We start from the raw sequence: 25710 nt of genomic DNA on the forward strand, positions 1-25710 counted from the left end.
CTCTGTCAGCTCCCTGACTCTCTAGCCCAATACTGTGTTAGAAACAGTTGCCACAGGGAGGTGGTGGCACTGCCGGTCCATTGCACTTGCAACCACCATCTTAAAGACCAATTTTCTCAAAGGACCACCATCTCAAAGACCCATTTTACCATGCCTAGTAGATCTGATCCCAACCGATGCCCCTCGTGTATTGTTTTTCCACAGTTTCCATTCCCCTGGTAATTACACCATGTGTAATATATGTAATTATTAAGATTGTTATTATGTTGTATTGGTATACTTTTATTGTAATCTATCTGCCTGTATGTTCTTTTCTTGCAACCCTGTACAAATTGCGCCCTGATGCCCCCGGGCCTGATGGTCTGCGCGTTATAAATAAACAAATACAAATATCCATATAACTAATGTGGCCAATTACAGCAATAATGAAATTCCCCCGATAATGCAAAAAACATCCAAACTGTAACTGGCTCCCCAGACCACCCGCAACCCCCCATCTTCATATGATGTCCTATTTCCCCCCTCCGACCTCTGGCCTGATGCGATTTCAACCTTTTCCCTCCTCCAAATAGCTTTTCTTTTACTTTTTGTTTTCTCATTCCTCCAAAATTACGATGGTAATCGCTTGCATCAAGCAAAAGAAAAAAGAAATTGCACGTTTTTATTTCTGAAAATCCTCTCTTCAAGATATAGCTATGCTATTTGGAGAAGGGTACACCCCTTTCCCCATTAAATATATTAAAAAGTACTGGACGGAAAAATCCCAGACCCCTCCTGGAAATCGTGTCAATGATTTGTGCCAAGTTGTTTCTTATGTGGTCCATTCCCGTCCAGTGGTATTTGCCCTGTGCTGTGAAGAAATGGTTCTCCTTTCTCTATGTAAAAATTAATGGAGTAGAGTTTTATTCCTTTCTTAAAAACCTTTTCATTGTTTCACACATCTTTCCCAAAATCTCCAGTCTGGAGGGGCCTGGGCCCGGGACAAATATGGTGTTGCAAAATATCAGCCAAATCCATCCTGCAACAAAAGTTATTAGTAATTAGTAATTCAATATACGGGTTTCCTATGGAACTAGGTACACACCTTAACCAATGAACTCAGTGCCAACCTTAACAGGACAATGTGTAATATTAATAAAAGCCTCATTCAGATCTGCTAAAAACCGGTTGAAAAGTGTGGCTGCAACAATACAGCCTTGTTTCACACCTCTATTTGTTGAAATTGGCTGAAGAAAATTGTCCCTACTCATCCAGACGCACCCTGAAACTGGTGTCTCTATGGAGCAACATTAACATCACTACGCCAGGGGGGATGTTCCATTCCACCAGTTTCAACCATATTCTGTTTCTCAGCACTGTATCGAAAGCGGCACTAAATGCAATGAATGCACAATATACTGCTGTCTCACGCCTCAGTCTAGCGTATTCAACCGCCGACACCAAGATCAATATGTTATGGGATGTCGAATATTTAGTGAGAAAACCAGCCTGATTAGGGCTCCAAAATACCCTTGACGTTTATCCACTCTGACAATTCAGCCAGTATTACTCGAGCAAATATCTTGGCAGGTAAGTCGAGCATTGCCAGCATGCGCTAGTTGGAGGGGCAATTTCGAGGGCCTTTCTTGTAGATATGAAGAATATGACTCTCCCGTCATGTGGTGGGTAGTATGCCAGTTGTACCAATGTTAATGAATAGTCGAGAAAGGGCGTTTGCCCAGAGATCAGGTGACTTTTAGACTTTTAGATGGCCTTTAGAATCCGAGTGATTTGCCGCGGCTGAAATTACTGCGGGCAAATCGTTCGCATGAGAAAGGTGCGAACTACCAAAAGTTTGAACCTTTCTCATGCGAACACACATACAAACTCACACCCACACACACAACACACCCATAACACTCCCGCACACTTACCCTCAGCACACCCCCACCCACACGCCCAACATAAACAAACCACACTTACCTTGTCTTCACGCTGGGTTCCTGCAGCGCCAGTTCCCTTTCACTTCCGTGATCGGGAAATGGTGCTGCAGGGTCCTTTTCTTCTCTTTTTTTTTTTAAACGGAAGGCTGCGGGGGTATACCCCGCAGCCCCTGTTTTTTGTTTTATAATGCTACCACCAAAGGTTCGAACCACCAAAGGTTCGAACCTTTGGTGGTAGCATTTTTAGATCAAAAGGTACTTACGAACCTTTTGATGCGGGCAAATCGTCCTAAACCGGCCTTTAAGTAGGCCACTGCATAGACTATACGGTCCTGCAGCATAAGACTGATTCAGATGTTCCATGATCACAATGATGTCCAAATGATGCTCCAAATTGCATGGGGTAGAGCTAAGTCATCATCCACAAGTGTAGTGGACCCTAAAATAGATTCTATATTTTCAACCCATCTAGATTCAGGTACACCATTAATGGGAAAACTACGTTTAGAACACAATCTCAATACTTTCCAAATGTTCATGTTATCATTTGGTGTTGTAAGGCAGCGATCTCTAACCATCTATTTTTTTCCAAAGAGGCTTTATGGTCTTTTAACAACATATGATATGTTTTTTTAGCGCTTTTAATATGCTCATTTATTATATCAGGGTCAATACCACCTACAGAGGGAAATAAGTAGGTCTTAATAACAGCCCTCAGGTGATTTGTAGCGGCCGAGATAGCCAGATCAAAATTAATTTGTCGAGACGTGGCTTTACTACAACGCTCATATGGGTACTTATATTGCCTTTGTTTCTTAATACACTCACTAATAGATAGTATCAGTATAGAGGAGGATTCTGCAGTGGGCATCTGGGAGGTTGTTTCAATACCAGAGAAGTTATCAATAAACCCAGGTAAGAGATTTATCAAAGCCTATTGGCCTTTACCCAAATTATGGGGATTCCACGGAATCCGGTTACCACTATTATTTACAAATATGTCCCCATTAAGGTCATATTAGCGAGATGGTATATTTATCCGAAGAGGGCGAAACAGAACACATAGTGGGAGGTGGCTGCTTTCCTCTCTAGACAGGATGGCCATGTCCTCGACCATATATAGCCCTAATTGATTTACAAAAACACAATCTATAGTTGAGGCACTTTTCCCACAAATACGAATATATGCTCAATCAATATCGCTTACACATAGACCATTTAGACAATTTATCCTAAATGACTTCAACAAAGTTCCCCATATACGTGCTTGTGGTTTGAGTACCTTTTGTCTCACAGGGGAAGAGACCAGCCTCACCATAGGAAGACTGTCATTAATAACGATATCAGCATTAAAATCACCCATAAGCCAAATTGGAAGATGTTCTACATTGGCTTCAATAACACGTTTTACACTGGTAGCATTCATCTTGGTGGTGATACAATTTGAAGGGCCATATACATTAATTAAAATAAGGGATATCTCGGCATACAAGATTTTAACGCCTAATTCCCAATCGGTTGAACCAGGTAACTCAGTTATCTGCCAGAGGTGACGTACCAAGATCAAAAGATCACCCTTTGGTTGCCCGAACAACCCTTTAGTTGCTAATTTCTGAATTGTGTTATGGCCATCTAGATGAATGATCCCAGTGAGCCATGTTCCCTGGAGAGCCAAAACAGCTAACAGGTCCATTATGGACCACAATCCATCCACTTCAAACCAGTGGACAAAACCACGCGTATTCCAGGAACATAACACATTACTGTCATCGTAAAAACAAAGAAAAAGGATATCTAAATTCAGAAGGGATCCATTGCCAGTAGCCATCACTAGGATCCATTCTTTCACAGTTCGAAGTGCCACCAGATGGTACTGCACATGTCCCTATAGACGGTGCCACAGATACAGATGCATCAGCCAAAGTGGATCTCATGTGTTCAACAGTAGGGTGATTAACAGGAGAACAGGATGTAGCCTTTGTGTGACTCTGTGAACATTTGATAGGCACGGGTATACAATGTTTGTCTGGCAATAGATAGACTACATTACATGTGTGACCCAGCCTATAGAGCTCTGTCTCATATTTCAAAACATACTCAAGCATGAAATCAGATTTGAACCATATATTCGATATGCTAGCAGAGATGTGTTCAAACTGGTCAACAATTTTTATGTCATCAGATATAATCACTCGTAGAGCAGCTACAGCATGTAAGATGCTGAGCACCCTAGATCTATGCAAAGGTGGAATATATTCCTTACTAGACACCGATTGAAGCTGTAAGGCTTTTCTATTTGTGGCAGTAGGGGGAGAGAGGTTAAGGGTAGGATTAGGCAAAGGTGGGGAATGGGACAGGACAACCCATAAATCAGGTAATGTAGTTTGAACAACCTTATCAGAGATGCTAGTGACACTGATAGCTTGTGGTTCTAAAGGTACCGTCAGCGACTTTGAGTAAGTAGTTGCCATTGAGGATGTGAGAACAAGTTGGTAGGCATACAGATTGATCCAGCATTAATCCTACAGCCCTATTATCTACAAGGGCAGTGTCTGAAGACACAAACGATGGTCGATCTATTTCATCAGTAGTAGCAGGGTTCCTATCACTAGAAGGAACATTCGAAAGAGGCAGTATTGCAGATACACATTGGTCTTAAGCCCAGGGATCTTTTCGATGCAGCCCTATAATGTGTCCATTGGCTCCTGATGAGGCAAGGATTGCAGTATGTCCAACTTTGTTTTCCTATATACTGCCTTGCTAGAGCCTTCTAATGACATCTGTGATGTCATCTTTCATGTCCTGTGTGTTAGTCTTAGCAGCGCGCAGTGGTGGTGCGAGTTATGGTTGCTTAGCTTACATAACTGGCAAATTTCGGGGGTTTTACGGTTTTACTTGTAACCATAACCTCCCATTAACAATGCTTTTTCCCTGAATTTCATAGGTTTTTATTAGTGTAATGTAACCCTAATGTTTCTTTAACAACGTTTTTGTACTGAATATATATATTACATGGCCTGCAGTAGTGTAGTTATAGTTAAGTTGCTCAACTCATAGAAAGAGCACTTTTTGGGTGGCTTATAACTTTGCCTTCCCTGCATGAAAGCTCCCAAACTTTACAAAGGAAGTATATGCCCCCCTCAAAATGATTTTGTGAAGTTTGGTGTGGTTTTGTGCAGGGGGGGAAAACTCATAGGGGATTCCAACATTTTTGAAATCCGCCTAGACACAATTTAAAAATGTTGCCCACGCCTACAGCCCAAACCTCTGGATGGATTTTTCAAATTTAGTGTAAATACGTCCAGTAGTCTTTTAACAAAAATGCCCAAAATGTAGGTAAAACAAAATTAGTGATATCTGGGTCTGATCCATTGGCTCACTTTCTGAGTCGGAGTCTGTGGACACCTTTGGCCAATAGGGGGATGGCTTGGTGTCCACGGACACCTAAGACGCACGCTGATTGGGTGTTCAAAAACGTGAGGTTCGTCATATTTTTAGAAATGGTCGCCATATTGAAAAAGTCTGGAAAACATATTTGGTTTTATTTTGGTCCCGGAAGAGGGTCTGGATGGGTTGGGGGCACGGAACATTTTTAATAGAGAGCTATTTTTATAGTTGAATAAAGGGTGTTTTCTTAGTTGTTTTTAGTGAGGATGGCTGTGGCTATGAAGAAGCATCATCTGTGGATGGTGGGAGATTCTTGGACCCATTCATTAAAGGTTTATACTGAATCTCATTGGATTGGGCAAAGTGGAGGTTTCGTAGTATGCAGATTGTGGCTTAAACTGGGTAACTGTTACCGTTCAGTGAGAGTATGGCTCAGTTTAAACATCCAGATATTATCATTGTGCATTGTGTAGGCAAAAGTTAGGGCTATCTGACTGCAGGGTCTTTGCAGTTTGCCATGAAGGATATGTTCAGATGCCTATTAGAACTGTTTCCAGATGTGAAGATAATTTTTTCTGAAATCAATCAAAGAAACATATGGAGACGCCCAAACGTGTTTTGTCTTCAAATGGAAGAAGCTAGACAGCATGCCAAAAAGGGGTATGTGCATTTTTGTATGATTTAGGAATGGCAGCTATTGACAATGAAAATATGAAGTTTGGTGGTGTAAATATTTTTTGAGGAGACGGTGTGCATTTGACTGATGTCGGAAATCAGATTTTTCTTCTGAATATCCAAAATGTACTGAAACAATTTTTGTGAACTCATGAAATATGTCGTGAAGTATTTCTTTAGTTATTGTAGTAAATAAAAAACAAAACCGAAAAATATCAGAAGCAGTTTTTTTGAAAGTAGGAAATAATAATTTCATTCAGTAGAACATTTGCTAGTTCAGTATATAAACCCCCCCCAAAAAAGGTTATTTTAAGGGCCACCATTTTTTAACAAAAAACAAGTTCATTGATTTCAAGTCCCCTATGCCTGGAATTTTCCAGGTATCCGCGGATTATTATACTGTACGCAGACTACGCAGACTGCAAAAGGTCCTGTGATTTTTATGTTCAGTTTTATGTTTTAATTGTGAAAGGGTGGCTACTATAGGAACCTTTTTTCTTTGTCTTTCTGATTTCTATATTTTTTGAGGATTTTGTATTTTTTGTAGGAGAGGTGAGGAGATAAGGTGGAGGAGGGAAGGGTAGTAAGGGAGGGAAGGGGCACCAACCACAGATATGGAGGGGCAGGTGGATAGGGGAAGATGTTGGGCATGCCTTAAATCTAAGGTCAGTGGAAGTGTTTCTCATGCTCCTTGACCGCGTCTTTGAACGCACTCAGAAACTGCTCCCCCCTGCAGAGCTGTGTGTCACACTACAAACATAGTACTGTGACCCTCGAAAGGTAAGAGTCAACAGTGTTCTGTATGGGCTGCGAGGCAGCCGGTGGAATCCTCTTCCCCACAGGAGTAGCAGGAGCGGATGAGCAAGATATTGTAGAGGAAGATAACCTACTTCTCCCTGAGAATAGAACAGACATTCTCAGAGCACCCAGGTCGTTGGAGCGAGTGTGGCGTCACATGAAGGTGATCCCAAAAGAGTACTGCCCAGGTTGTCCATGACTGAGTATGGCCCCACACTCAGTGCATTCATCCCTGGCAGCTGAGCTTTTGGTACACCCACAACAATCTTAAAGAACCACCACACCCATGACTCATTCTGGGTGCTGGAGGTAGGAACTTCCTCTACCTCATCTACCTATTCCTCGACATTCTCTTCTGAATCCTCGTGCCTGTTCCCCTGTCCAGGCCATCCATGTGGTGATGGTGGTGGTGGTGGTGATGGTGCCCCCAGGGAAGGTGGGCTGGCCATGGCAGATGCCATTCTCAAACTCCTGGAAGCCTCCTGGAATTAGCTGTCAAAAGATGCTCTCTTCTGTTGTGCCAGATTAAAACTCACCAAAAGTAATGCGTGTGTCCCTTCAGAGGAACCGTTCGCGACTGCGTGTCTGCACGCAAACTACTGTGCCACAAAGAGGCCTTGTAAAGTTGTAAAAAGCTGACAGATCAACAAAGAAAGGGGCTAGGAGCTCTGGAAGGGTAATCTTTAAAATTGAAACACCCTAGATTGGCCAAAAATGTGGTTTCAAACTGTCCACGCTGACAGACACTGTCCACGGACATGCCATCATTGTGCAATGGTGTGATCACATGATGACATACAGGGCGTCCCCTGTAGCAGCGTGTGTCTGTGGACGCTGTTAAGTAGGTGATACAGGGTGCATGCACATGGATGACCACAAATGGGTGCGTTGTCCGCTGAATAATTAAAAGTTCATCATGTGAAACCGGACATGCCCAGACAGGGCGTGATGTCCGCCGGTTCCCCATTGCATAAACAGATCCTGCAAAGAGTTGTGATGTCTGTGAAATATTAATTGAGGTTTTAAAGAAAAAAAAAGTATTTATTACACAATAATATACAAGATATTTATAGTAGAACGCCGTATGTATTTATGAAGGGATGGGCTATCAGAATGGGAAACATAAATGGGAGGGATTGGAAGTTCAAGAAAGTCATCATCTGGGGTGAGAGAGAGAGATGTTTCATCAAAGTGTATTTAATTTATGTTTTGTGAAATTGAGACGAGTGATTGCTGGGGGAAGAGGGACAGGTACAAGTAGGACAGTGATACTCAACATTTCTAATAACATGATTTTAACATAATTTAAAAGTTCTTTAAAGTCATTGCTAAATTCATCCAATTTTGAAGACAAGATCATTATTTCATTCTGTACAGTTGGGGTTTGCGATTGTATTACTGATTTTTGGGATTATGCTAAATTAATCTGTGGTGTAGTTTCTTCATGTAAACTATGTACTATTAGAAAAGAAGAACTATTACTGCAATGAGCTATCCATGAATTAAATTGTATGTTTATATTGTAAGATACATTGTTCAGCATTACAGATTTCATATTCACTCATTTCTTTCTGATCTAGCCACTGAGGTGCGTTTGCCATTTCTGTCAAAATAAGAAATGGTGATATTTCCTTATGACAAATATTTATAAAACGAATGGTAATAATATCATTGGTTAAATTGCTCAACTTATAGAAAGAGTACTTTTTGGGCAGTTTATAACTTTTGCGCTGTTCAACGAATGGTCACCAAACTTTGCAGAAAGGCACATGCTGATTGGATGTTAGAAAACGCGAGGTGTGTCTTAATTCAGAAACGGTCACCATATTGAATGGGCTGATCACGGCTTTTGTCCGTGGACAGCGCTTTAAGGAAAAGAAGTCTGGAAAATATATTTGGGGTTATTTTGTGGATGAAAGAGGGCTTGGAAAGGGTGGGGAGTGGAGAAAAGTTGATATAGAGCTATTTTCATAGGTGAAAAAAAGCTGTGCAGGTTCTGCCGTGTCTGCCGTAAAATGTTCTGTCTGCTGACATATTGGGATTGAGCAGGCAGGGGATTTGGTTGAGTCTGCTTATTTGAAGGTGTATTTTACATACTTGTTATATGATTTAATTATATTGTGGTGGTTGTGGCCAATGGCCAGATTCTTGGGAGGCCATGCCCCCAAGAATCTACCCAATGGCCACATACATTATAGTAATATGTGTATAGTTATTATAGGTACTATAAGGGGACTATATCGTATTTATCATATGGTGGAATGATATAATTGAAGTGTAAATGGTATTTATGATTGTAGTACAATTGAGGATAATACTCCTCTATCTTTTCTCCACCTTTGACACGGTCAACCATTCTATGCTCATTAAAAAACTACATGTATGCTTCGGCATCATGGACAGGTCCCTGGACTGGCTGACCTGTTTCTTCACTAACCGCCCTTCCGAGCTGCTACTGGGCTGTTTCCCCTCCACCACCTCACTCTCTACCTGCATCATCAACCATGGTTCTATCCTATTGATGTGGCTCTTCAAAATCTGTCTCCTTCCTCTGGCACATCTGATCTCCTCCTTCTCTCCTTATTTCCTGTGTTATGCCGTTGACACACAGCTTTCCTTGAAACATCACTTTACTACTTTCCCTGCCCCGTCTTTCATCCCCGATTGCCTGATTGCCATCCAAGCATCATGTGCGGCGACCGATCTCTGTCTCAATGCCGGTAAGATGGAGATCCTTCTAATTGGGACACCTTTGTCCTGTATCCCTCCTGACCTCTGGCTGCCCCCTTTGGGCCCTCTACCCTCACCATCCTGTTAGGTCAAATACCTTGGGGTCTTCTTTGACTCCTCTCTCTCCTTTACTCCTTATATCTTGGACCATGTCTAGAAGGCACACTTTCAGCTTTACCTCCTTACAGGCATTCTAACTTTCTTCACATTCCCCCAGCAGCTCACCATCTCTAGAGCTCTGGTCCTCTCTAAGCAAGACTACTGCAACAATCTCTTCCTCCACCTCCCACTTTGTTCCCTATTGGCCCTTCAGCTAATCCAGAATAGGGCTGGAAGACCTATCCTTGGCCTCAAGCACAGGGATTGTATCTATGGACCCATAACATCTCTACACTCGCTCCTGGCATCCAAAGGATACAAATTGAAGACCCTATGTGCCATCAACAAGGCTTTCTGGGACCTGAGACCATGCTATCACCAACTTTATCTCCCTTAATACTCACCTGCTAGAGTCCTCCGCTCTTCTACCTCCAATTCTATGCTTGCCAAACTCTACTCCAAACAGATAGTGGAAGGCAGTTCTCTCTCTTCCACTGGTGCCTCTCTTCAGAACAGCCTCCCTGTTTCTCTCAGACTTGAGCCTAAATTCCTTAAGTTATGAATATTTCTCAAAACTCTGCTTTCTCTTCCTCTTTCCCTCTCTCTTCACTGCTATCTCATACCACTGCTACTGAGACTGGTTGAAAGAACAAAGAAATATCGAGGCTGAGTACCACGTAAGAAATACACCAATCACAGGCTGATTGCAAGTTGAAAACACAGTCCACCATTTTAGAACATGTAACATGAGTGAAAATGAAAATGGTGGATGAATCTTAAAATGGCGGCGAAGTTAACCCAAAATCAGAACTTTGCAACACAGTTTTCTGTGTAACGCGAATGGGCTTAGGCCAATATTCATAATAAGGAGGCACTATGTAATTACGGTTTAACATGGTGGCCTGGTCCCTCATGAACCTCACTGTTTCCATGCCCTATACCTAGTCAACACCATTACCCCCCCCCTTTAGCACTGCCCTCGCGGGCATACTGTCAGGCGGCAGTGCACCCCACCCTTGGGACTCCTACCCCCCAGCACTGAGCCAGTGGCCTCACAACCTGGCATCCCTTGGCACTTCCCTCCCAGACTCCCATCAGCACTTGCCCATCCCTACTCCACCTTCCATTAATGCATTTCTCTTACTGTGCAATGCATATGTGCATTTATAGCAGCACTGCGTACAATGTTTTGTAAAAGTAAGGGAAATGCACATGCAAACAAATTCTAGAACATTGTTAAGTGGCAGTTTAAAATGTTGATTGGGTTACATGTAGAGGTTTTGGAAGTTATTTGTGGCTGAAGGGGTGACTGTTTGAAAGCAGGAAATGAGGGAGTGTTACAAACATAAAAGTAAAAAGGGTAGACAGGCTGTCCTTTGCAATGGTGTTCATGTGCCATCCGGGTCTTTTAACGATAACGATGCCTGGCCTTGAATGGGGACTGCAGAGACCGTGAATATTGATAAGGGCCATGGATTATGGTCCTTATTGTACGCTAGAGAAAAGTATTTGTGACAGAAAATTGTTTCTGTCCTTTTTTTTCTTTTTCTCCAGTATACAATTGTCCATTACTTGAATTAGCATAGTACAACATGCTAATGGAAATGTTGGAGAATCTTATTGAGTTTAACTACTTTTTTTTAGTTCTATTTTTTAACTGTGAAAGCTGGCTCCAAAAGGAACCTTTTTTGTGGTGTTTTTTGATTTTGTATTTGTTTTTTGCAGGGGAGGCCGTGAAGTAAGGTGGGGGAGGGAAATGAGGTAAGGGACACCAACCACAGATAAAGAAGGGCAGGTGGACAGGGAAAGATATAGATCAACAGCCTCTTTCATGGCTTGCAAGGTAGCCGGTGGGATATTCTGCTCCACAGTAGTAGCCTGTGTGGTTCATTAGCGGTTGAAGAAGATTAGGTATAGGAATCCTCCTCATCGGCACACCTTCTCCATCCTTTCCCCTCACTCTCTGGCTGGCCTCCCTTTGCCCTCCTCCTACCCCCACCTGTGAGGCTAAGAACCTCGGGGTCATCCTTGATTCTAAACTCTCTTTCTTTGCCCACATCTCTTATGTCTCTAAAAAGTCAAACTTCCTATTGCACCTCCTCATAGGTACACTGCCCTTCCTCTCCTTCCACCAGAAGTTCACTGTCTCCCAAGCTCTAGTTCTCTCTAGGTTGGACTATTGTAACAGCCTCTTTCTAAATCTACCTGCCTCTACTCTCTGCCCTCTGCAACTAATCCAGAACAGGACTGCAAGACTTTTCCTTGGCCCCAAGCCCTGGGATTGTATCTCTCCAGCTCTGAAATCTCTCCATTGGCTCCCAGTGGATGCAAGGATTCAATTCAAAACCCTTTGCATTATCCACAAGGCTTTCTGGGGCCTGTGTCCAAAATACCTTCAGCTATCCCTCCGCAAATACTTCCCCTCTCTAGCTCTTCGCTCCTCTACCTCTGACTCCCTCAGTGTCAGTCGTTTTTCAAAGAAACGAGCTGGGGGTAAATCTCTGTCTTCGGCTGGGGCCTCCCTCTGGAACAGCCTCCCTACCACTCTAAAAGTTGAGTAGAACCATCTGCGGTTCCGGAAGCACCTCAAGACCTTCCTCTTTGCCTCTGCCTTCACCCCCCCTCTCTCCTGCTGATCTGTTCTCTCTTGGCACTGTGCACCTGACCACCCTCTCTCCTCCGGGCCCAGGTACCTGCTCACCCTGCCACCCTCCCGCACTGCCTCCGAGCCACCCCTTGAACTGGGGTCTGTATCTGTACCCATACAGCCCCCCTTTTTTTTCTTCCTGCATGTACCTGACCTACCCTGTCTGCTGTCTTAAACTCAGCAGTTGCTGGCTGCACTACCATTTTTTGTTGCTTTTATTATTTATCCATGTATTATTATTTATTCTGTTCACCTTTTGCTTTGCATTTTCCATTTCTCCCCCTTCCTCGCACTTTTCCCCTCCCCCATGCACTTGCGCGTTCTGAATGTCACTGAGACTAGTAAAATGGTTGTTTTGTTTTCCCCTGTTTCCCTGCCTTGCCTTGTCGCGCTCTGAAACACCTGTGTATGAGCGCGATAGAAATAAAATATCAATATCAATATCAAAGACAGCCTACTACTTCCTGAGACAGGAACAGCCTTTTTTAGAGCACCTGGGTGGTATGAAAGGGTGTGGCGGCGCATGGAGGAGGTATCAAAAGAGTACTTCCAGTGTTGTCCATGACTGAGTATGATTCCACACTCAATGCATTCAACATGGGTAGCCCGAACTTTTGGTACCCTTCATATGGTCTTAAAGAACCGCCAAACCCATGATTCTCTGTGGGTGCTGAAGTTAGGCATTTCCTCTATCTCGTCGTCCTGATCCTATTGATCCTCCTCTGCATCATTGTACCTTTTCCCTTGTCCAGGGCCTCCAGTTGGTGATGGCCCCTGGTGAGGATAGAGGGGCATGGCTAATGCCATTTTTGAAGTTAAACAGCATTTGTGCTAACACTCTTCTGAGTAGGTGTTCTCTCCTGGATTGCAGATGGAAAATGAGTAAGAATAGATCTAGAATAGATCTCGGAGCTGAGGAAGGGTAAACCTTCAGCTTGAAACTTCCTATATCGCTGAAAATAAAGTTTCAAAACGTTTGCAAAGCACGGACCCGTTCGCAGGCACGTCATCACATCGTGTGTTCACACACAGTCACTTCATGCTATTCGCGAAGTCCGCAATGACTTCAGATGTTCGTGAAGGTTGGCGTACAACAACCAGTGTAAAAAGTTTCAGAAAGTTGATAAAAGTATTAAGAATGTTAGTAGGAGGTGGGGAATGTGACAGTTTTCACTTGAAACTTCCTAGAATGGACGCAAATTCTGCTATTTTGGGGGTGAGTATGATATTATGAGGTTGTAGCAAATTAGGGTGCACTGGTAAAAACCTGTGAAATTCAGTGAAACAACCTTGTTAAAGGGATGTTATGGATACAAGTAAAATCGAAAAACCCCAGAAATTCGCCCGTTTTGGTAAGCTAAGCAACCATAACTCATGCCACCACCGTGCACTGCTAAGACTAACACATGTCAGTGGTGACATCACTGATGTGTGTATGTTAGAAATATATTGAATAAGATGTTTCTAAAATCAATCACTTAATGTCTGTCTATGCGTTACAGGCTTTGCTCCCCTTTTAAATCCAAGAATTTTCCTAATCTTGTTCATATTACGTGTTTCTATGCACTTTTGGCCTGGCTCTCCTTTTGAATCTAGGTGATACGTAGCACTGCTCTCTGTATATAGACGGAACCCAGGGTGTAAACATGGTTGTTTGTACAGCTAACCCATTTTCTCCCCTTGCAACCTGCACCTTTGCAATTTAGTGGAAGGCAATGGCTCATTCCACACACCTTGCACTCACATATAACACAAACACTATTGCACAACACCTGTGCCATAAGAATGAAGCTACCTTTAATCACAAAAATTCGAATTGTAGCTTCCCACATAATTCTTTATCACCTTAAACACAATCTGCCCTGTTAAGTTCATAGTTTACTTCTGCTGTGCCCATCCACACGCCATTCAGACATGGGTGACTAGCAATGTCTTGGCCACCCTCACATAACTGTAATGGTCAAAATGCACACATGCATAATAGCCCCTCCCAATTCTCCTAACTTTGGATTCTGATCCGTCCGAGAACGTTCAACCGAACAGCACTTTGGGAGCATGATTATGGTGACAGGTGCTGTACAAATGACAAAAAAGAATGCTGGAATGAACTAATCCCTTCTTATATAGTGGACACAAAAAGATAAAATGAATAAACTTGTTGTTGCATAGTTGAAGAACAGATATTGATAAAAGATGATATGATATCAGTTATGTTATCTGAAAATAAGACAGAATTACAGGGGGTTGGAGGGATAGCATACCAAAACCCTTGAAGTTCAGTGAAAAATATTTAGTTGAAGCACCATCAAGGTGAAACAATCTGATGCAACAAAGCCCTTGAAATTCAATGAAAAAAGCTTGACTTGAAGTGGCGTTAAGTTGCCGATTTATTGCAACACAACCCTTGAAATTTGGCAGGAGTTGGAAGCTGTGCCACCTTACTATGAGGCTCCCATTGCGCAGTCCCTAAGCACACTGAACTTCATACAGTAGCAGCTCCATATTTACAAAACCAAGCTTATGTGAAACACCAACCTACTCTGCATACATCTCCAGCTGATGAATCCATGAATCTCAAATGAGTCTTCTTATCAAGCTCCATGCTTTCAACAATGCAGAAAAAGAAATGAAGCATGTGCTGCCTTTTCCTATCCAGTCCAACTCCACCTCCACAAGTAGAACACCTGATTGTCTGAGACCCCTGGTGTGCACGGTCATCTGCAGTGTTCACACAAACGGCAGTCCTCCTTCCATGCAGGGTATGGAAAAAGCAAAACAGGTTACCCGGATGGCATGTGTGATTCATCCCTGAACAACCACATTTGTCCGTGGACTTTGGGGTGAGGGTCACAGGGACCCCCTTCTTCTCTTTTTTACCATTTTCTCAATAACACCCTCTGTTTGGCTGCATGCAAGCATTCACAGAGCCATCCATCAATCACATTCACAAACCCTCATCTAACCTTCTCACCTCAGTTGACCAGTTTAGGTGTAACTTTCACAGTGCATTTGTGCTGTGACTCAAAGCCTGCGCTATCACAAGCTACCTTTTCAACTAGATTTTATCTTCCCTGATCTGTAGTCATCAACATCTATGAAGACCTCCTACATGTATGCTTTAATTTTCAAAAGTTATCAAGTATGTTCAAACAATGTAGTAGATACATTCAAAATGAATAATATAGTAGAGCTGTGCTTTTCGACTGCACGCACAAATAATCTCTTCCTACTATGAAATCTTCCTCCAAACAAGTCTGTCTTGAATCTATAAACAAAAGACAATTAGTAAATAAATAAATGTTTTCTGCTGCTATTATTTCCATATGATATCAGTAGTAAACCACAATTGTTATTGCTGAAGTGTCCTACCACATAAAGTAGTGCATAATTCCCTCATTTCCCCATTGATTAGAAAATGAGCTAAACTGTAAAATGTGTCCTGCTTTGCAGAACATGATTAGATGCAGCACCCAGCTGTGCTATAGAAAAATATGCATGTATTACACGTGTTTACATTTTGCAAGCTTAACAACATTCTGTCTTTTTAGTTTCCAAACAAACAGAAAATTACAAAACAATCTTTTGCCAATAGGGTGACTTCCTTCATTCCACAAAAAGTAATTATATTCATGTAATAGATATTCCTATACAATTATCATAACATTATTCTACTTTGCATTACCCCATCACTGTCTTAATCATCTCAGTCCCTGCTTCATAATTAGTTCAATTGCCCCCACCTCCCTCCTCCTCATCCCATTGCCCTTTGTAAGGACACAGAAGTAAGACTCTGACATGGATGTATCATTATTCCAATGATAAAATAAAAGAAAACCCTATTTTACCGTAACTCTAAGAGGGGTTTCCCCTGCCTCAACCGAAATGAGTCAGGATGTCAAAACAAGAGTCAACAGTTCTGTGTCACAATCCTAGCTTTGTCCATCACACTCGTTCTTAAACTAAATGAAAAGAAGGATGTCTCCCTTCCCCTGGACAAAAAGGCAGTTCTTGTGTTAGAAAGTTATTAAAGTTCAAACTCAAATGTTGGGGGGAGCTCTCTTTTAGCTAACCAAACTCAGGTTTCCTGTACAGTTTGTCAACTTCTGGGGGAAGGTGGGTCTTCCTTCCCCATCCTTCCTTTGATTTTCAAAACAGTTTAAGAATTGATGGGGGATTTTCTCCTTTTCCCCAACCATCCTTTCTCAGGCTTCCTTATACGGTGGTAGGGCCCTGACCCTGGTTGGCAGACCTGTTTCCCTTCTACCAGGCACTGAGGTAAAGACGAGGAGTCTGGATGCATCTCCAGACTCAGGGGGGTGCCTGACCCTGGTTGGCAGACCTGGTTTCTTTCTACCAGGTACTGCAGTGAGGAAGAGTATTCTGGATGCTTATCCAGACTCAGGGGGGTCCATGAACCTGGTTGGCAGACCTGGTTCCCCTGTACCAAGCACTGCAAAAAGGAAGAGGAGTCTGGACGATTTCCCAAACCTTGTATGGTACCTGACCATGGTTGTCAGATCTGAATGTCCTTTCTCCCAGGTCTCTTTGGATCCAACACAAACTTGGATTACTCGCCTGCCAATCAATATGTTCATATGTATCACTCCCACAGTTATCTTCATGTTCTCTTAATCTGGCATCCCGACTTGGTTTACTATCTTATTTCCACAGTTTTCTTTGCCTTCTCCCCTCTTAATTGAAATCCCTGGGTCATCGTTCCTTTACGTGATATGTGCTTTTCAGGCAAGGGTCCCAGACCCTGTTTTCTTATTATATTGCTTTTCTCATGCTTCTCTTAATGTCACATAGGGGTTATCCTTTTTTTCCATACTCTTCCTGTGCTCTTTTCTCTAAGGTACCCTATGGGGACCCCCCCAACCATATACTTAGCCACCCAAATACATTTAGGGCCTTGGCTGCAGCCTTCCGGTTGGTCGCAGGATTCCCTGTTCCTTTCTTCAGCTTGCCGGCTCTCTGGGGCTCCTCTCGGCTTGCCACAGCCGCTCAATGGCATCTGTCCGTGTTTGGCATGAAAGTCACAGTTGGACCATGTGGTCTTGCAGTGCTGTGCTGCTGGTGCTCTCTCCGGCCAGCCTTCTGGTTCACTGGCCGTGTGCATGGGACACTGTGCTTCTCGCCATTTGGATCCCTAGGCTTCCCCTACTGTTTTTTACGGTGAGCGTTCGCCACACTCTACGCTCAGCCAGGGAGGATTTGACAGACAGTTAAGCCTGTTGTCAGTTTTTATGTCGGCATTCAGTACGGTCTGTAGTTGAAGACTAGAGAGTTCAGTTAGGTTCTTGTGTGTGACCCTCATGGATCCGCACCTCTTCATCATCACAGACCCTTGGCTTGGAGCTTCATGGCAACTACATGCAGTCTTCCTCATCTCAGCCCTTTCTATTTCCTGAGTTCTATAGAGGTATGCTGGATAGGAGGGTAGGTGTGGAGAGAGAGGGATTCAAGGGTAGGTATAGGTGTTGGGTGGATACAGCATTCTCCCAAAATAGTTATCACTGGTCCCATATGGGGTTTACCCTTCCATGAGATCCACCCACTGAGTACCACCCCCAGGGGGACTATCGGGTAGCAGACTCGCCTCTCTGGCCTCATGGGAGGAGGCTCCCCCTGTGGAAGCAGTGACACCATCCTAGGATTCGTCACACCCAATAGTAATCTGTTCAATTGCCCCAATTCCCTCTTCCTTGTCCCAGTTCCACATCAGTAATCTGTTATATTATCCCAACCACACTCTTCATCATACCAGTACCAGTACTCATACAGTACTCCAAGACTGAAGATTCTATCTTCCTCATTCTAGTACCCGATTAATAATGCATTACATTACCCCAACATCCCCCTACCTTGTCCCAGTATGTCATTAGTCGCCTGAGTCATTATTCCCACCTCCAACTTCCTCATTCCAATACCCCAATAATCATCCATTTAATTACTTCCATCTCTCTCTTCCTTGTCCCAGTACTATACAATCCCTGACTCTCTCTTCCTCATCGCAGTACCACATTAATAATCCATTACATTAACAACGCCTCTGTCTTCCGTATCCCAGTACTCCATTACCTCTGCCTCTCTCTTCCTCATGCCGGTACCTTCTTAACCCCAACCTCCCACATCCTCATCCCACTACCCCATTAGTATTCCATGGCATTACCTTGCCTCCCTCTTCCTTGCTCCAGTAACCAAACAGCAATCTGTTGTATTACAACAGCCCCTCTCTTCCTCATGCCACAGCCCCATTTGTAATATGTTACATTACTGCCATTGCCCTCTTTCTCATCCTAGTACCCCAATAGTAATCCATGAATTTGCCACACTTCCCTTCTTCATCGCAGTATCCATGATCCTTGTCCAAGTTCCCCAAGATCAATTGGTTGCATTGCTTCCCTCTTCCTTGCCTCAGCTCCCCTTGTCCCTTTAATGTGTTAAATAACATGTTTCAGAAAATAAACCCTGTCAGAGAATATGTTTATTTGAAAAGTAAATCTTCCCTATTTAGTGCATTGCTGTTTCCCTGTCTACTTTTAAAAACAAAATGATCTGAATAAAGTCAACACCATTAGGTACTGACTGTTCTATAAACATTTAGATTAGCTCACACAAGATCAATAATAATCTCCATGTGCTAACAGTTTGGTATTTCCAAGATAATGTGTGGAAGCTTCCGATACTTCTAATAAATCCTAAAGCAAGCACTCGCATATTGTTAAAACCCCAACCTCCAACATGCCTCTGAGTCTCACCTGAGACCTGAACATACTGCTGTAGAGAAGGGCAAGAATTTTCAAAGTTCTACTCTATCGCTAGTTTGAACTCAGAAGACTATAACATTCCCTGACATAACCCAGGGTTCATCTGAAGGGACCGTTACACTAGCCTCTCTCGCCCCTGAGATATTACGCCTAATTGATAATGCATTCAAAAATAATAAAGAGATTAGAAATCCTCCAATGGTAAAAATGGACCAAAACCATTCCACATTGACCCACTCAAAACACCAAACTATACGGTCTACAACACGCCCAGCCTGCTTTTCACTGCTTTTATCCTACAGACCACTGTCATTCACCCAATATGTCTAAATCGACAATCCATTATGTAAATATTTTCTGATATCCCAGCATTAGAGGATATTGCCTCCTCAGATATCGAACTGGTTGAATTTACTCAGGCAGGCAAGTTGAGCACCGTCGAGATATGGATGAAACCCTGTTTAGTTCAAAACACCATATGGCTCGCTAAAGCTAAACTTTTCACTATGGGATTCATATTGTTGACTGGTTCGGTTCCCATTAAAAATTCGAACTCAGGACCTAACACACTTCAGCCTCTTATCCACCTTGAATTCAGTTGGTAAATTATGTCAAGAGACATCAGATCAGGTAGTGTCACAATGTGTTTGCAAATGCAATTCTAATCAATCTTAACTAGATCAAGTCTCACCATTTAGGTCTGTCTAATTACTTAGTTGGAATTCAAGGGGGTTCAAACACCTATTAAACAATAGTTAACTCGAGATCAACAAACATAATGTGATCTTTTTACAGGAGACATGGCTCACCTCAGTCCCCATTTGGGATAAACATGATGTGCATATGAGATTAGCAACAAAAGCCACACGTGGCCGTCCCACCTCACGGTTGCTAATTGCCATTAAACAGAGCCAAACATTACTTCAGAGCTATGGGCCTCTCCTAATGCCTTTATGCAAATGGTTAAACTTCACTATCGTGGCCCGATGTACGTCTTAGTGAATGTTTATTGGAATCCATTGGGAATTTCCGATGAATGTTTCCTAAAAGATCTTAATGACCTGATGGATCTAATATTGTTGGATCCAAAAAGCGGGAGTCCCAAATCTTCATTATCTCCGAACAAATCCCTCCCAGTCTGTAGGGAGATTAGAAAAATTGAATCATTTTGTTAAAACTCAAAATCTCCAAATGCTAAACGGATCCTTCAAAGCAGACAATCCACCAAAACCAACGTGGCACAGAGACAACAGTTCTGCGATTATGGTCTATGTCTATGTTGACTCTGTTTTCATAACTCAAGTCACTGACTTCGAGATTTTCTCAAAAAATGTGAGTGATCATAACATGCTTTTAATGACATGGTCCACAAAAAACCCTTCTGTCTCTACCACCCAAAACACAGTCAATGGTAAATTAACAATTAACCCCAGTCGTAATATGCTCTTTGGTCTGAGCATTCCTTGAAACTATTTAGTAACCATTTAGCATCTGAAATACATAAAAATAATACCAGCACGTCAGATCAAGAAATTATATACTCTGATCTAATGCAATTTTTTCAATCTTCTTCTTGTCAGCAAGTCAATACTATTACTAAATTACACAGATTTGACCAAGATGTAAGAGCACGGAAAATACTCTACTGATTACATAAACGAGAAGCCTCTAAACTGACTGGTGGCTCTCAAGGCTCAGTTTTAGTCCGACAAAGACAGCAATATAGAAATTGCCTTCGCAGTCACAAATCCCTCATGTATCAACGGGATGCAGCCAGAGTGCTGAGTGTACTGCAAACCAAATACACTGCTGAAATATGGTCAGCCATCAAGCAAGCATCCACAGGGCATCAGGTAGCCTTACAATCTCAAGGGGTCACAGAGCGTGATTGGCTCACCTATTATTCATAATTATATACTGCTCCAGACAAAATAAGGCCTCCAAACTCTGCACTGGAAATAACAAAAATTCCATCTCGTCTTCGATAAAGAAGACATTTTATTCGATATTCATAAAGCGAGCTCCGGGCCCTGATGGTCTCTCGATTTTTAACTTTAAACAACATCCAGAGATCTGAGCTGAGGTGTTGCATAACATATTTACTCATATACTCACTAGTCAGCAACTACCCCACTCATGGAAACACTCCAATGTATTGCCCATTTATAAAAAAACGTGACCGATCCAACCCTCCAGCTATCGTCCCATTGCACTTTTTGATGCGCCCGACAAAATCTTCTGTCAAATTATTTTACGCGATCTAAACAACTGGGCCTCAGACATGCACATGCGAGTTCCCTTCCAATCAGGGATTGTTGCTGGTTTAGGTACTTCGCTCAATATTAGTGCCTTAAATATGATTAAATCATACTATACCACTCGGAAACAACCGCTATATTTAGCATTTGTTGATTTCCGGGTGGTGTTCGATTCTATTGACTGCCATCTATTGTATGAAAACTATGCAGGTGAGACTAACATTAGAAGGTCTGTTGTCCTCTTGTTTCTCGACCGAGCGTATTTTGGCCTCCATTTTGATTAATTTGTTCATTTTGGACATGGGCGAAATATTTACAGCCATAATTTCAGATGCCCCAAAACTGGACTTGCAACAATTTGTGTGGCTCCTTTATGTGGATGATCTGGTCCTTTTATCTCAGACGCCAAAAGGACTACAAAACTTGCTTGATGGGCTAAGTATGTATGCTCTTGATAACAATTTGTCAATGAACATCGACAAAACACAAGTAGTTGTGTGTAATGGCGGCAATACAAGTTCAATCACCTCAAGATTCAACTGGACAATACGCAACTCCGAACTAAAGCTGGTAATGCAATATAAACATCTAGGAGTGCCATTTAACAATTCAATGTCAGATGTAATCTTTGAACAATCTTTAGATCTGAAGCTATCAACATTGATCTTGCAGGCGAAATCTTGCTGTATAAGTATGGCACATGTTCTTGCATACATGTGATGATGTTTTTCCAGCAAAAAATTGTCCCAATTTTCTTGTATGGGATTGAATCAAGACTTCCCAGAGCACAAAAAAGCTGGGATTTGTTGGAAGCGTGCTTCTGGAGACAAGTCTTAAAACTTCAAAAATGCGCTCCCCTACCAATCATACGATTTTAATTGGGCGCTCTATCACTGCATGCACATGCTTTATGGAAAATGTGCATTCTTTTGCGCAAATGTTTACTAGGTCTTAGAGCGAATAACATCCTGAGTGTAGTAGCACATTACCTTTTGAAATCTGATCATTATTTTCCTTGTAAATGGCGGACTTGCGTCTTGGATGCACTATCAGATGCCTCCATAACATTGGACATCCTACTGGAGAATCCTACTCGAGCAAAAATTAAATTACTTTATTGGACAAGCAATCGCTCCAAATGTAACCCTTACAAAGATTTCAATGGAGCTTTATTTGGACACAAGAAGTTTCGTAAAATGGCTGATTACTTAGTAAAGTGTCCAGCTCCACATCTTTGCAAACAATATTTACGTTTCAGATTAACCCTATGGCCTACTAATTATATTTTGTCCAGAAGGAGTCAGATTCCAAAAGATCAGAATTTTTGGCGCTTTTGTGTCAACACCTTGCTACATGAAACACTACAACATCTCATTGTAGATTGTCCAGCGCTTGCAACTAAACGTAACCTACATTTAAAAAATGTGATATGCATCTATCGCCCTTTGGATTCTGATAGTATATGGCAACTCATTTTCTCCAACTATGGGCTTGCCGTCAAAATAGCCATAGTCCACTTTCTTGAATCAATTTTCTTTGCTTCAGCTGTCTTGCAAGGTATTTCAGGGTCATTCAGCCTCTGAAATCATTGTTCACAACTTTAAACAAACTCTATTTGTTGCTTGAGAGCATGTTTCGGTCACATAATCAATCTGTAATAGATTTTTTAGGGTGTATTTAAAGGATGCCGACCCTGGTTGCAAAGCGCATAGTAATTTAAAAGTGTACTATGTACACCTGTTGTATTTTTTATTTTTTTATTTACATCATGTTTTTACCATGTTGTGCTGTATTTCTAACATTTGGGGTAAACATGAAGGAATTGCCCAGAATTGTTATATTATCTGTTGTTTGCATTGAGACAATCAAAATAAGTTTAAAATGTAATCATTTGTTAATTTGAAAAGTTGATGTCAGCTAACCAATTAAAAAATAAGAAATACAACCCCAATGTTCATTGCTATGAAATGTGCTAAAAAAGCAACCAATTCCAAAACCAACAGTCCTCTTTCCAAGCCCTATAATTAAAAATGGCTTACCAAACCATCTCTTCCCAAATACTAATGCACCATAAAAACATGTATTATTATTTTCTTTTCATTTGTTAAGCACACTAAACTCAGAGGCATCAAGGCACTGGTTACATGTCAAGGAAATTTAGGGCATTCAGTTGGCTCAGACAAGCGGCAAGTTCAAGGAGAAGAGTAAAGTCTTGAGATGTTTCTGGAAAGTCCAATATATTTTTTCAGATCTCAGTGGCAAAGGTAAAGCGATGCCTGGATGCCTATGGGCTTTGGCGCTGTATAAGAATAATAACCTAAAATAACATAACAAAGCATTCCATTTCTTGGCGGCAATGACCTGGAATCTGGTCTCCCCAGATTTCTTTCTCCATAATCTTGGCATAGCTAGTTGGTGAAAATACACGGAGTGGTTTGGGCCTGGTGCCTAAGTGCATTTTTGTGAAAGATACCTCAGCGCTGTATTAGAAAGACATTTGTGCGTGATGGCTAAGGATTGAAAAATTATTTGCTCACTGATAGGTAGCCAGTGTGCACTTCTTCTTGCTGCTGAAATATGCGTGTGCTTTGGAATATTAGGTGCTGCTCTGAGGGCATTGTTTTGAATGACTTGCAGTTTCTTGATGTTGTGCGATGAAGTCCATGCAAATAAGGCATTGCAGTAATCCAATCTGCAGCCTATAATCGCTCCAGCAATGGTGACGCAGCTTTTGGAGGTTAGGAAGGGCCTGCATGTGTTGATTTGTTTGGAGGTGTGGGCTGGGGAAGAGGTGATGACATTGACCTGCCTTGAGAGAGACAGAGTGGCATCCAGGTAGACACCCAAGGTCTTAACATTGCTGGAGACATGGGTGGTGATGTCCTCAATGATGAAAGATTTGTAGGATTGGCTAAGCTTGCTACGATGAGTGTGTGAGCCAACCAATAACATTCCAGTCTTTTCATCATCGGGACAAAGAAGGTGGGATGCCATCCATGCCTGGATGGCATGATAGACTGGGTGTAGATTGTTAGTGTCAGTAGCATAATTTCCAGAGAGGGGAAGCAGGATCTGTGTGTCATTCAGATAGTTCATGTAAGATATTCCTTTGTCATCAAGCAGGTTGAATAGGAGCTTTGTGAATATGTTGTATAGGGTCAGAGAAACACAAACCTTGCATGACGCTGCAAGTGACATGGGCTGGAGGGGCTGCAGCACTGGATGAGGACACTCTCATTGAGAACACACACACATTAAAAACACGCACAGTGGAGTCAAGTGGTCTTGAAGTGGAGTCCTTCTCCCATGTCCTTTTTGCTATTCGCTTTGCTGGAGACATGGTCTACTGCTGGTACTCGGCTACACCAACTTTAAAAAGCCCTTATACCGCGGATCGCAGAGCGGACAAGTGGAGTCAAGTGGCCTTGCAGTGGAGTCTTTCTCGCGTGTCCTTTTTGCTATTCGCTTTGCTGGAGGCGTGGGCTACTGCTGGTACTCTGCTAATCCAACATTAAAAAGCCATTATACAGCGCAGTAGACAAGTGGAGTCAAGTGGTCATGCAGTGGTCTGGTGAGGGAGTTGCGAAGGGCTGCAGATAAGTCTATCCACAACTTTTTGTTTTCATGACTCCAGCTACCCGACTCTGCATAATCTTGTTTCTAGACCCGTTGCCCATCTGATCTTTTCGAATCTCTTGACCCCCCCGGTCATTAACCCAGTTTGAATTCCCCCCTAAGCGGGGGGCTCTAACCTCTATCATGACACGTGCTGCTCAACGAAAGATTCATCGGCCTCCATGTCACCGGAGAGAGACGCTGATGCTCGGGCAGGAGCGAGAGAAGGCCTACTAATACACTGTGTCTTTCTAAAACCCTGGTCATATCCATGGAGTCTAACGAAGTGGAGGTGGAGGTGCTGGCTGAGTGTTCTCTTGACATTGGAGCTGTTGCTAACACTTCTCCCAATGAAACACATGGCTCTTGTCTCTCTTATTCCTCTCGTTCACTGAAAGCATGTCTGCAGCGTGTGGTGGTCTTAAAAAACACAGCAAAAACTACAGCTAATACTACGAATTTGAAGTCCAACCCCAAAACTAAAACTAAAGTTAATCATGTCTCCAAAATTACTGATTTTTCCCTGTGGCTGAATTTGAACAACAGAGCAAACTCAACCCTAATATTCAGGGATACTGCATGAATGATCCCCCAGCCACCAGCCTGGGGCTGGGGGGGAACTTTGGGAATGTACTAATAAAGGAAATGATGGTAGCACACCTGTGTCTTGTCTCTAAAACCATTGAGAATGTTGTGAAGGCGCTAATCATCCCTTGCACGGACCAAGAGGTTCTTCTGGGTACTGGCACTGATGCTGCTACCGGCATTGGCACCCCATCTGTGATACTGGTTAGATTGCCCATACGTGC

The sequence above is a fragment of the Ambystoma mexicanum genome, chromosome 4p (assembly GCF_040938575.1).
Source record: "Ambystoma mexicanum isolate Mex_15411 chromosome 4p, UKY_AmexF1_1, whole genome shotgun sequence".
NCBI lineage: Eukaryota > Metazoa > Chordata > Amphibia > Caudata > Ambystomatidae > Ambystoma > Ambystoma mexicanum.